This window comes from Protopterus annectens, chromosome 5.part1 (genome assembly GCF_019279795.1).
Source record: "Protopterus annectens isolate FY-2018-M chromosome 5.part1, PAN1.0, whole genome shotgun sequence".
In the NCBI taxonomy this organism is placed as follows: domain Eukaryota; kingdom Metazoa; phylum Chordata; order Ceratodontiformes; family Protopteridae; genus Protopterus; species Protopterus annectens.
The window spans coordinates 764,267,082-764,280,060 of NC_056736.1; positions in this window are offsets into that span (position 1 = coordinate 764,267,082).

The following is a 12,979-nucleotide window of genomic DNA, read 5'->3' on the forward strand; positions in this document are numbered from 1 at the left end:
TGTCAATCATGTTGTCCCAGGCAGAAAGACACTGGATCCCCTTAGAATGACACCAGAAACTTAGCCAATTGTTGATGTCAATCATTTTCTGCTCGTACTGTGGTATCATTCTAGGTGATGGTAGAATACTGCTCAGGGCTAGGGTCATACCTGCCTAAGACACAGAATCCATGAGTTCCATCACATCTCTTTTCATGTAGTCCAGGGAGGTACGTCTCAGGTCATTCTCACCCACATGGACAATGACTGAGCCATATTTGTACTTGTTGTGGAGTGACCTGAGTGCATGTGTTATGTAGCAGATCCAGGCACCTGATAGACAACTGACTGCCACCTTCTCCTTGTTCAGTCTAGTGAGTGGAACATCAGTGTGTCTCACAACTGAGTCTCCTATGATTAGTACATTGGGCAAAGTGTTTTGCCTTAAGGGCTTAGGTTGAGGGGCACACTGTGGTGGTGAGCTATGTGTTCTGTGGTTGGTGTTGTGTTGTGGTGGTTGAGTGAGTTTCTGTCTCGGGCAGTCTCTGTTGTTTTGGTATATTTTTATTGAGAGCCTCTGCGAAGGTGGGTGTATAGTTTGTGTTTCTATGTGTGAGTTGTGATAGTTGGTGTTTTGGAGGGCTGTCTGTGCCATGTGGTGTGTTGCAAGTGTTGACCTTCCCCTCTTGACCAGCTAGTGCGGTCTTGGCTGGAGAGTGCACAGCTTCCAATTTGGTGATATAAGTGCATCTCTCACATGTATGGGTGTTGGGAGGTAAGAGGTGAGGATTGTCTGTGTACATAAGGCAGGTGCTACACTGTCTCAGAATGCCCAAGTGCGCCAGGTTAGCAGGAGAAAGCACAGAAAATTGCCCTGCAATGATACCAGGAGGGGTGGTCATAACTAATAAGTACTGATGCTGTTACTGTGTAGGAACAGCTAGTTCTGATAGCACATGTGTGCTACAACATATGCTACAAAAGCCTGTTGACGTGCAAGGTGATTAAGCTAATTGAAGTGCAAGAAATAAAAGAACAAGCAAGATCTAAGTGAAAAACTGAAGAGCAGACTTTCTGGCACTGGTAATAGTTTACCTCAGCTCAGTGCTGCTGCTCAGTGCTTAAACAAACACAAACCCGCGCAAACATGGGCTTTTAAACCAGAAAGTTGAAAGGAATGAAAAAAATGCCCATATGGCCAATAAACTACAATTTCTGGGCCAGAAACCACTCCTCTTGTGGTAGATAGGCCACCTGGTGCTTACCACTCCCGTTGATAGGCTAGAAGGCTTCCCTCCAACACAGAATGGTCTGGGAGACTCAGAAACTTACAAAAAAGTCCTGGATAGAGCAAATCTGTATCTGGACTAGACTAGTTACAGGAAAGGCAGGAAACAAGCTTAGAGATTTCTTTGTTTGTTTTTTAAATAAACGCATCTAAAACAGCCGTACAAACCATTTAAATGAAGTGCAAGCTAGCACACTTGAGAGTGGAGCAATATTAAAGCAAATACAGTTTAAATAAGTGCAGTCAAGTTAGAAAATGACTAAAAACAAGTGCAGAAAGCAGTAAATTAGGAAAAAATAAAAATGGAGACACTTAGAGTATCCCTTTCTCCTTCCTGTTGCTCTTGCTGTCTGCAGGATGCCAGTTCTGGATCCGCGGAGCTTAAACAAGCACAAACCTGTGCAAATGGGCTTTTAAACCAGAAAGTTGAAAGGGATGGAAAAACTGCCCAAATGGCCAATAAACTACAATTTCTGGGCCAGAAACCACTCCTCTTGTGGTAGATAGGCTACCTAGTGCTTACCACTCCCACTGATAAGCTAGAAGGCTTCCCTCCAACACAGAAAGGACTGGGACGGGGGGGCTCAGAAACTTACAAACAGTCCTGGATACAGCAAGTCTGTATCTGGATTAGACTAGTTACAGGAAAGGCAGGAAACAAGCTTAGAACTGTTTTTTGTTTTTTTTTACAGAAAAGCGGCTAAAACAGCAGTATAAACAATTTAAATACAGTGGAAGCTAGCACACCTGAGTGTGTAGCAATAACAAAGCAAATACAGTTTAAATAAATGCAGTTAAGTTAAAAAACGACTAAAACATGTGCAGAAAGCAGTAAATTACGATAAAATCAAAATGGAGGCACTTAGAGTATCTCTTTCTCCTTCCTGTTGCTCTTGCATTCTGCAGGATGCCAATTCTGAATCTGCGGTGCTTAAACAAGCGCCGAGCCCATACCAGAGCAAATAGCCTGTCAGACAGACACTTTATCTCAGAGTGAGTTGTCTGGTATTCCAGTTCCAGAGGAAGTTCCAGAGGACATTTCTGTTCCTGTGATGAATAGAGACATTCCTGATATGAGTTGTGCACCGCAGGCTGTCCCTGTTGCTAATTTTAGTCCCGACTGTTATATTATGAGATATGGAATCTCTAAACCTTGCAATAGATATGAAGCAACCTTGACATGAACATTGTATTTTGTTTCTGATGTACATAGTAATGCACGCCTGTCTCTGCTATTCTTTTGCATAAAGGGCATGTCTAACTGTAGTATTGTTTTTACATAGGGCAATCTTTTTAAGAGGGAGCATGTAGCTCAATGAGTGTGTATATACCTTTAAGAAGCTACCCAAAGGCTTGCACTAGAGCATAAATACTGAGCATGTGTGAGCCGGACTGCCATTTGTTAGCTGTTGAGATGTGAACATGTTTGTATGTAAGCTCTGTCTGTTAGTTTGTTCATAGGTTCATACATTCATAGGTTGGTACTAGGCTATCGGCCTTACTGCCTGTACAAGCCTAGCCATAACAATTCCCTGGCTATTTCTTCCCACAATATTTACTTCCCTAGACCCTTGTATAGCAGGGCAACTGATGTGATTGATTTCCGGGGTAAATTTCCTATCTCCCATCCAGTCATCAATGTTCCTTTTGAAGAGGGCCAAGGAGGCACTCTGCTTGACATGTATGCACAGTCTATTCCAGAGTATGGGGAGTCTCTGGCATAGGAACCTATCCCTTCAGCATGTTTTGTTCATTGTGATGACAAGGTTTAGGTCCCCGGAACTTGTGGCTCTGATGGCTTGGGATTTCTTTAAGGGTAGCATGTCCAACATCTCTGGGTTTGACATGGCCTTGTATGTTAAGCAGAAATCACCTCTGAGTAGATGATATGCGGCAGAGTATAGCTGTAATTTTTTTAGTCAGTCAGCATAGAGCATCTGCTTTAGGCCTGTCATTCTTTTAGTGAGGTGTTTCTGCAGCCTTTTCAGTTGTTGCAGATGACTTGTGAGGTGCATACCAAATGGGGCGTTGTACTCTATGATGGGTCTAATGAGGGATGAGTACAGTATGACAATGACCTTCTTTTTTCTGGATGAAAAGCTCTTAGTGATGAGGTGTGCCACATAGAAGGATTTCCTGACTGTTGTGGTGATGTGGTTATCGAAGGTGAGACCACTGTCCACCTGTGTTCCTAAGTCTCTTATCACACTTTCAGTGTTTAGTGTACTGCCACCTATGTGGTAATTCATGGGTACATGTTTTTTCCCAAAGGGGATAACTATACACTTCTTGGCATTGAGCTTGAGCCCATGGCTCAGGTACCAAGCACCTGTTTCTGTAAGGCCCTTTTGTAGAATATCCACATCATTTGGGGATTCAGTAATGGCTCCCAGTTTGCAGTCATCTGCAGACTTTATTAGCCAGAGTCCCTTAGTGTTGGCCTGTACTTCAGAGAAGTCTATGCCAAACAAGAGTAGTCCCAGGACTGAACCCTGAGGTACTCCACTTGTCACTTGTCTGGAGCTGGATTTAGATTCGGCTACTTTTACAGTGTGGGTTCTGTCAGTAAGCCAGTTGGCAACCCATCGAGTGACATAGGGATCTATGCCCAGCTTAGTAAGTTTATTTACAATTCTAGAGTGGGGAATGGTGTCAAAGGCCTTGGTGAGGTCCAGATAGGCTGCGGGGACCACCTTACCCTCATCCATATTTCTGGAGACTGATTTGAAGACGTCAGTCAGGTTCAGGAAACACGACCGGCCCTTCACTAACCCAAACTGGGTGGGGTCCAGTATTTGAAGGTTGCCAATGTCTTTGTTTATAAGTTCCATGATAATACGTTCCATGGCCTTGCAGATCAGGCTCATCAGACTGATGGTATGGTAGTTCCCAGGATCCAACGTGGATCCCCCCATGTGGAGTGGGATAACTGTATCTGTGCGCCACTCAGTGGGCATGAAACCTGAGGTGAGGCTATGATTAAACATGACACTTAGGTGAGGTGCCAGTTAATTTTGTAGTTCATGTAGTACATAGCCCAGGATGTAGTCTGGTCTCATAGATGCTGTATTCTTAGCTTTTGGAGAGTGCGGTTTTTACCTGTGTGGTTGTGATTGCCGGAATTTGGCAATCTTTCGGTACTGAGATGGGCCCTTTAGAGGCTGAGAGGGGCGTGAAGTTGGCACTGAATCAATCTGCCAGGATATTGGCAGTGTCTTTGGGATTAGTATATTTAATTAATGCCATTCTGTTGTAGCTCAGAGCAGATCTGAGCATTGCCATTTAGATTCTTGACATAACTATAGAATGCTTGTGGTTGTCTTTGGAATCTTTGGCAATTTTATTTTCATAACTAGCTTTGGATGATTTTATGAGGGATCTCAGCTTCTTACTAAGGCTGGTAAGGGAGTTTTTTGCATCCTGGGGTTTCCCTCTTTTCTGCAACAGTTTCTTCCTTTTGTTGTATGGTTTGTTTATGACAATGGACCACCAGATTGGCTTCCTTTTTTTGGAGGAGAGCGTCTTGGTTCTATTTGGGATGGCACGATTCATGTGTGAGTGGATGTGCTTGTACAGTGCTTTAGTGTAGTATTTGGCAGTTGAACTTTCAGTTCCCGTCTGCATGGGTGTGATGAAGTTTGTCACTTCTGACTTAAGTAGCATGAAGGTGGCCTTGGAGAATTTTTTTATGGATGTTTCCTTACTGGGTATTGGGGGTGGGATGTGGATGTCAAAGGTGATTAGCTTATGGTCAGACCTGACCAACAAGGGGGTGACCATAGGTGTGGAGCATCGATTTCCCATGTTGGTAATGACCAGGTCTAGGATATTGGAGCCCTGGTGGGACTATGGATTTGTTGATCCAGGGAGATGGAATTTATGAATTCCAAGAACCATTGGGCAAAGGTGTTGGTACATGAGTAGTTTTCCCACTTAATGGCAGGGTAGTTGAAATCACCCAGTATTAGGGTGTTTGGTTGTATCTTAATATTTTCCACTATGTTTAGAAAGGTGTAGTAAAAATCTTGGGGCATGGTGGGGGATCTGTAGCAAACTACAGTTTGGATTGCAGTCTTACCTAGTGTTAGTTGCACCTGGAGAATTTTGGATGCATTGTGTTGGGCAACTAGCTTGATGGTGTGAATATCCTTGGTGAATATGGACACTCCTCCACCTTTAGTGTTGTGGTCCTGGTTTGGTGGCCAAAAAGTGTGGAAAGAGTTGTAGCCTGGTATTGCAGGGTTGCTCTTTGGAGCCTTGAACCAGGTCTCAGTTACTGCACAAATATCAATGTTCTTCATTTTTAGGAGTGCCTTGAGAGAGTGCCTTTTGAGGTTTAGACTTCTAGCATTGAGTAGCATTACCTTCAGATTTTGCATACTTGTACCTGTTATGGTGGTAGTTTTGTCCTTTGAGCCTTGCCTAAAAAAGGCACTATAGGAGTGGCAAGAGCCTTAGCCAGTAACCTGAATTTCAGGGTCGACAGGTGCAGACCATCTCTGGCAAAGCATCGTGGTTTGTCGATCATGTTGTCCCAAGCATACAGATACTGGATCCCCTTTCAATGACACCAGAAGATTAGCCAATTGTTGAAGCCAATCATTTTGTCCTTATACTGTGGTATCATTCTGGACAAAGGCAGGATGCTACTCAGGGCTAGGGCCATACCTGCCTGGCTCACATGATCCGAGAGATCTTCCATGTCTTTTTTCATGTAGTCCAAGGAGGTATGTCTCAAGTAATTCACTCCAACATGGACAATGACAGAGTCGTATTTGTACTTGTTGTGGAGTGACTTGAGTGCATGCATTATGTGGCAGATCCTGGCACCTGACAGGCAGCTGACTGTAATGTTCTCCTTGTTCAGCCTGGTGATTGAGATATCAGTGTGCCTGACTATAGAGTCACCTATGACTTAAGTGTTGGGTACGTTGTCTTGCCTTATGTGCTTTTGTTGGGTGGCACACTGTTGTTGTGAGCTATGTGATACTCTGGTTGTGATTAGTGCTTGTTTGCATTTCAGATTCTGAGGTCCTTGTTGCTTGGGCAGGTTAATGTCAAGGGCCTCCACATATGTGTGTTTAGTGTTGCTATGTGTGGGTGTTGGTGGTGAGGGTTTTGAAGGGCTATGTGTTGTTCATATTTAAAGGTGCTGCTATCCATCCTGATGTGTTTCTATGTATTAAAGCATCTGAACGAAACTCCTAGTCTTCTTATTATTTGTGTTAGAGAGGAAAGAGCGACATGCAGTAAATGGGTTTTATACCTGGCCTGAAGGATATAAAATGAGGCAGAGCAACAATGTTATAATAATATGATTACTGTATCAGTATGACAGAAGTCATAAAGTCATGTAAGACACACAGTCAGTACCAATACGATTCATATGCCACAAAAAAAAACAGCTTAGTTTAAGTGATATGGCTTACTGCCAAAATACAAAAGTCAGTAGCTGTACAGGAACATCTAATAGATCTGTGGGTCAGTCACTGCCAATTTAGCTCAAGTGCCACAACAACAACTTAGTAAAGTGATCCATTGACTACCTGTTGGTTCAAGTGCCATAGTAGCAGCTAATATGCCATATGCCTGGTTAGATCTGACTAAAAACTAATCAGCTTGGAAATCCACATCCCTCCCACCCCCACCCCTGCAAAGGTAACCACCATGAAAAACTTCTCCAAAGCTAACTTAGGGCTCCTAAAAACAAAGATGGCTAACTTTATGGCACCCATGCAAATGGAGATCAGTTGCATGACAGCTGAATCATACACCAATGCACTGTACGAACACGTACACAAATGCATGGATCTCGCCATACCCAACAGAACCAAGAAGCTCTCCTCCAAAAAAGGAAGCAATCTGGTGGTCCCCTGCCATAAACAAACTGTACAACAGAAGGAAGAAACTGATGCGGAATAAAGTGAAGTCCCAAGACTGGAAAAACTCCCTTATCAGCCTCAACAAAAAGTTGAGATCCCTCATCAAATCCTCTAAAGCTAGCTATGAAAACAGAATTGCAGCAGATAGTAAAGACAGCCACAAAGCCTTCTATAGTTATGTAAAGAATCTACACAGCAATACCCAGATTTGCTCTGAGCTACTGCTCAATGGTACCTCCTATACCGAGCCAACAGATATTGCCAGTATACTGGCTGACAGATTCACTGCCAACTTTACCCCTCCACCCCAGGGACCAATCACAATACCAGTAGATTGCCAGGCGCCCAGTATTACTGCTGCACATGTTAAAACAGCAGCATCCAGGGCCAAGAATGCAGCTTCTATGGGACCTGATAATATCCCTGGCTGTGTTCTACATGAACTACAGAGTGAACTGGTACCTCACCTGTGTGTCCTGTTCAATCACAGCCTCACCTCAGGCTTTGTCCCTACTGAGTGGCACACTGCTACAGTCATTTCTCTCCACAAAGGAGGAGCAAGTACAGACTGACGAGTCTGATATGCAAAGCTATGGAATGCATCATCATGGACCTAATAAACAAGGATACAGGGAATCTCCAAACTCTGGATCCCACACAGTTTGGTTTTCTGAAGGGTAGATCATGCCTGCTCAACTTGGTCAACTTCTTTGAGTCAGTCATCAGAGCTGTGGATGAAGGCAAGGTGGTTCATGCAGCCTACCTTTATCTGGCCAAGGCCTTTGATACCATTTCCCACTGAGGAATCATAGAAAAACTCACTATGCTAGGCATCGACCCCTATATCACTAGGTGGGTTTCAAACTAGCTCACAGGTAGAACCCACAGTGTGAAAGTAGCTTAATCCATGTCTGCCTGCCAACCAGTCATGAGCGGAGTCTCACAGGGTTCGGTCCTGGGTTCTCTCCTGTTTGGTATCTACTTCTCTGAAGTCTAGGCCAACACGAAGGGACTCTGGCTGACAAAGTTCACAGATGACTACATGTTGGGAGCTATTATTAACTCCCCGAGTGATGTTGACATCCTACAGAAAGACCTCACTAAGACCAATGACTGGTGTCAGAACCATGGCCTTAAGCTTAATGCCAAAAAATGTGTCATCATCCCCATGGGAAAAACCCAGTTCCCATGAATTACCACATCAATGGTAGTCCACTAAACACAGAAGGTGTTACAAGAGATCTGGCAATACAGGTTGACAGCAACCTCTCTTTAGACCACCACTTTACCACTGTGGTCAGAAAGTCCTTCTATGTGGCACATCTCATTGCTAAAGGTTTTGCATCCAGGAAGAAAGAGGTCATTGTCTCCCTCTACTCTTCCCTCATTAGGCCAGTCATTGAGTACAATGCCCCATTTGGCATCTACCTTACTAAACACCTGCAACAACTGGAGTGGCTGCAAAAGTACCTCACAAAAATGATCCTAGGCCTTAAACACTTGTCCTGTATGGACAGACTAAAAAACTCCAACTATTCTCTGTCTCATATCGCCTACTTAGAGGTGATCTCTGCTTGATTTACAAAGCCATGTCTGACCCAGCTCTGTTAGAAATGCAAAATCTAAAGAAATCCCAATCCCTCCGCACCACATGCTCCACAGACCTCAACCTCATTACCACAATCAACAGAACATGCTAGAGGGACAGGTTCATAACCCAGAGACTGCCCATGTTATGGAATAGACGTCCCATACATGTCAAACAGAGCACCTCACTGGCCTTCTTCAAGAGAAATCTTGATGAGTGGATAGGAAATAGAAAGTTCACCCCAGGGGTCACTCCGGTGGCTTTACTTGACAGAGGCACTGGGAACTAAGGTTGGGTGGCACAATGTCAGGGTAATCCTATGGGCTAGGCTTGTAAAGGCTCCAGGGCCATTAGTCTAGTACATACCTATGAACCTATTAACCTCTTAGTACAAGTAATTTAGTTTGGTGCAGGCCCAGACTCTTGTATGCAGGCAAAGCATGCAGAAGCGTGGTTTGGAATAAAGTAAACCATCTCCCAGTCTCTTGTGTGGATGACTCGTAATGTTATGTTCGCAAACATAGATGTAATTCCCTAGTGGATTAGTGGCTGTGCAAATCCATCTGTCATCTTGGATGGGAATAAGGCAGGTATGATGGCCACGCCACCTTGCGGGTGAAGCATGTAACTGGATGAGGCCATACAGCTCCACTGGTTATGTCAAAACTTGGTCCCTGCCAGCAATACCAAATCTGACCTACAGGTGGAGATGGTGCAACAGAGAACATCAAAAAGACTCAGCTGCCTCACTAAGAGGTAACTTTGTGCTATTCACAGAACAGGTAATAAGATTCAATAACGTAGAATGAATAGAATCTCTGTACCTGTTCCTGCCAGAGTAAGACTTCCTTCAAGATATTGGACTACACCATGTTCTCCCCCTTAAAACATCATCAAACGGTGCTGCTAGGTGGCACAAAATCAGAAAGTAACTGAACAGCTGCTCACCGTGCAGTACTTACAAACACACTTTTTTTTTTAAACTCAATTCATTGCATCCTGGTGAGACCTCTAGGTGCTATTACAATTAGATCCTACTGACTCCTGTAGGCATCTAATATTGTATGTTCATATTTGCATCAATAATTTCAAAACCATACTACGTACAGGCTATTAAAAGATTTCATCTTAAAGCTTACAGGATAGACATGTACGATAATTCTGTCTAGTGCTGCTTAAGTGATATGTATTGTTCATACAATTATAATTTACATAATTTTCTAAATCTCAACAACCAAGTAACATGGACTTTACTTGTTAGCCTCACACGAATGTTCTCATACTGATGAGCAAAATGCTGCTGACAATATGTATACAGCTTGAGTGGTTATTGAGATATTAAAAGTTGTTTACAAAATATTGCACAATTTATATTTACTGTGCTTATTATGTCTTCTAATATGAGTTATAATGTCCAGTTTAAGCCCTGGAATCTAATGAACACTACCGTGGTGAAGATTTAGTTGTGCTGAACTATTTGCCATTTACATTTCCTTAGTAACCCTTATAGCCCTGGAGATATGAACATTTTTTTGGACTGTGAGGCTATAACTTGATTTTGTCAAAAAGCTCAGGATTTACACTGGAAGTTTCATGCAGAAACGTGGAGTGAATGAGTTGATAAATGCAGGTCCACTGATGTAACTAAAGTATATATATAAAAAAAAACCTTCATATTATAGAATCACAAAGCTTCCTTTACCTTATGAGACCATAACTGCAGCTAAAAGAAGTGGCAGAGAACTTTGCACTTGATCTGTAATTGTCCTGTTGCCCTACAGATAAAACAAAGAGCACGAGAAAAGGCTGATGTTGCCATTTACTTGTTCTGTGAATGTAACACAGGCATGTCTGTTGAGAAATATGTAAATGTATGCGGATAAGCATACTACACATGCTTTGCTGTGAGCTGCCTCAATTCACTGTAGTCTAGCAATGTCTCTCAGCTTTTCCCAGTTAAGGGTCATTACAGTGGATCACCAGTCTGCAGATTGATTGGCAGTGAATTTTTTACGGTGTTGAGTTGCCAGCCTGGTGCTCAACTTTCGCAGAAGGCACACACGCACCTACCTGCATGTCTTTAAAACTCACTCAACCACAGGGAGGACATGCAGACTCTGCACAGAAGGTGCTCCTGCTAAGGATCGAACTGGAGAACATCTTGCTATGAGATGACAACACTAACTACTGCACCACCATGGACACCTCCTGAATTCACTGTAGTCTACCTTTTAATATCTTACCTTATCTTCCCTAGTGCTAAAGGTAAAAGGGTCATTTTTTATTAATCTGTACTTAGCTGAGCATGGAATTCCTGTAATGTCTGAATTATTCTAGGACATTCTTTTCCTAATTTTCACTGGCGTATACTGTTACACTGTAACATTTCTGTGCTGTTCTGTACTGGTTAATTCTCAGCTATCTAATTCCAGAAATCTGCCACATGCCCTAGATCATAGACACTGCTGGCTCATCTAGATGTGAATTTAGAACTGTGCAGGTTGCAAGCTTGGGACCATTCTCCGAATATTTACCTGTGCCATGTGAAACTTTGTACTTGTCAACATCACTTCCATATACATTGTGTAAGGTTCATGACATTATGCATGCCTTTTGCAAAAAGATGTACTAATCTGAGAAAAAATGTAACCATTCCTTCAAATAGGGTGAGTCTTGGTGGCCAGGTAGTTAAGAATCTGGCACTCTCACCACAACAGCTCAGGTTCAGTTCTTGGTTAGGGAATGTCAATGGCTGTTTCTATAGACCAATGAACCTATAACTAACATACACCTCTTATAATAACCTCTAAGTCACAAAAACACATGGGATACATTTGAGTTGCATGGCTAGGCTTATAAAGGACCCAGTGGCCATTAGCCTAGTATATATCACTATAACAGGATATGTTATAGAAGTGAAGTAAATTGTATTAAAGCTGTATTGAAATATGATAAATCTAAGGAAATTATTTAAAAAATAAAAGTAGAAAAGTGCACTGTATTTCTTTTTTAGTAGTTATGTTTATAGGTTTGTAGTTTCATAGAAGTGTATTAGGCTAACTGCCTTGAAGGGCCATTTGAAGCCCAGTCAGTAACCTGAAGTCAGTTTCAAATCCCACACTTTGTGTTTATGAGGTAAAGATATTAACCATTATGCCAAACCTAACCCTCTAAAATTAATGCCAGGCTACTATTCACACACACACACACACACACACACACACACACACACACACACACAAACACACACACACACACACACACACACACACGTAGACTGCTGTGAAATTAGAACCCATTTCTTGGCTAGCTATGCATTCTGGAAGACAGAGGGGTCTATATTATTACATATATAAGAACTGGCTCATTGAATGGCATTTCACCGAAATTGGTGTTCATTGAACATCTGTCTTTTGTGGGGCTGTGCCCCCCCCGCTAATTATATATATATCAACTCCAAGATTGCACTACGTTGGGAAAGGTCAAATTTCCAAATCACCACCATAATGCAATCTCAGTCAAAACGGTTCAACTTATAACATGTTTGAAAATATGATGTCCAAAATGCCGTTCAATGATCTGATACTTTGCTGAAATAATAGGGACCCAGACACAGTACTTATGCAACCATTATCACAGTAGTCTTTAATCCTAACCAATTTCCCCTCAAATGTGAAAATTAAACCCTGTACTTTCTGTTTGTGAGGTAAATACGTTAATCATTATGCCAACCCCCAGGGCAAAATAATACATTTAACTATACTTTGAGCTTTCTTGTTGTTGTCCACACATTTTGCCCATTTTCTGTAGAGATGCTGGGGACTGAAACCATGACCTCAAACATGTAAAACATGCACTGTACCAGTGAGTTACAGCCAATGCATAAAATGTTTAATAATTAAAAGAAGTGTGCAAAATTGTATATATCAAAACAAAGGTTATAAATTTGCTTCTGTGGGAATGTCCTACACTTTGAAAGTGAAACTAACTCTGCTGTGCACATTTGCAGTATGTGAAGTCTAATGCTTCTTGCAGATATTACTCTAAGACAAAGGATGTTATCTTATTTGATACCCCTTTCCAGAAGAATTCAACTGTGGAAATAAGAATGCATCTTCCAAAATTCATAACTTGAGCCAAAAGAAATTGAACCTGAGACACACACAAATAAGAGAGAGAGAGTTAGAAACTGTCAGCTGTAAGTTGCTGGTTTTCTTGGTGGAGCAATCACTGAGGGATAGA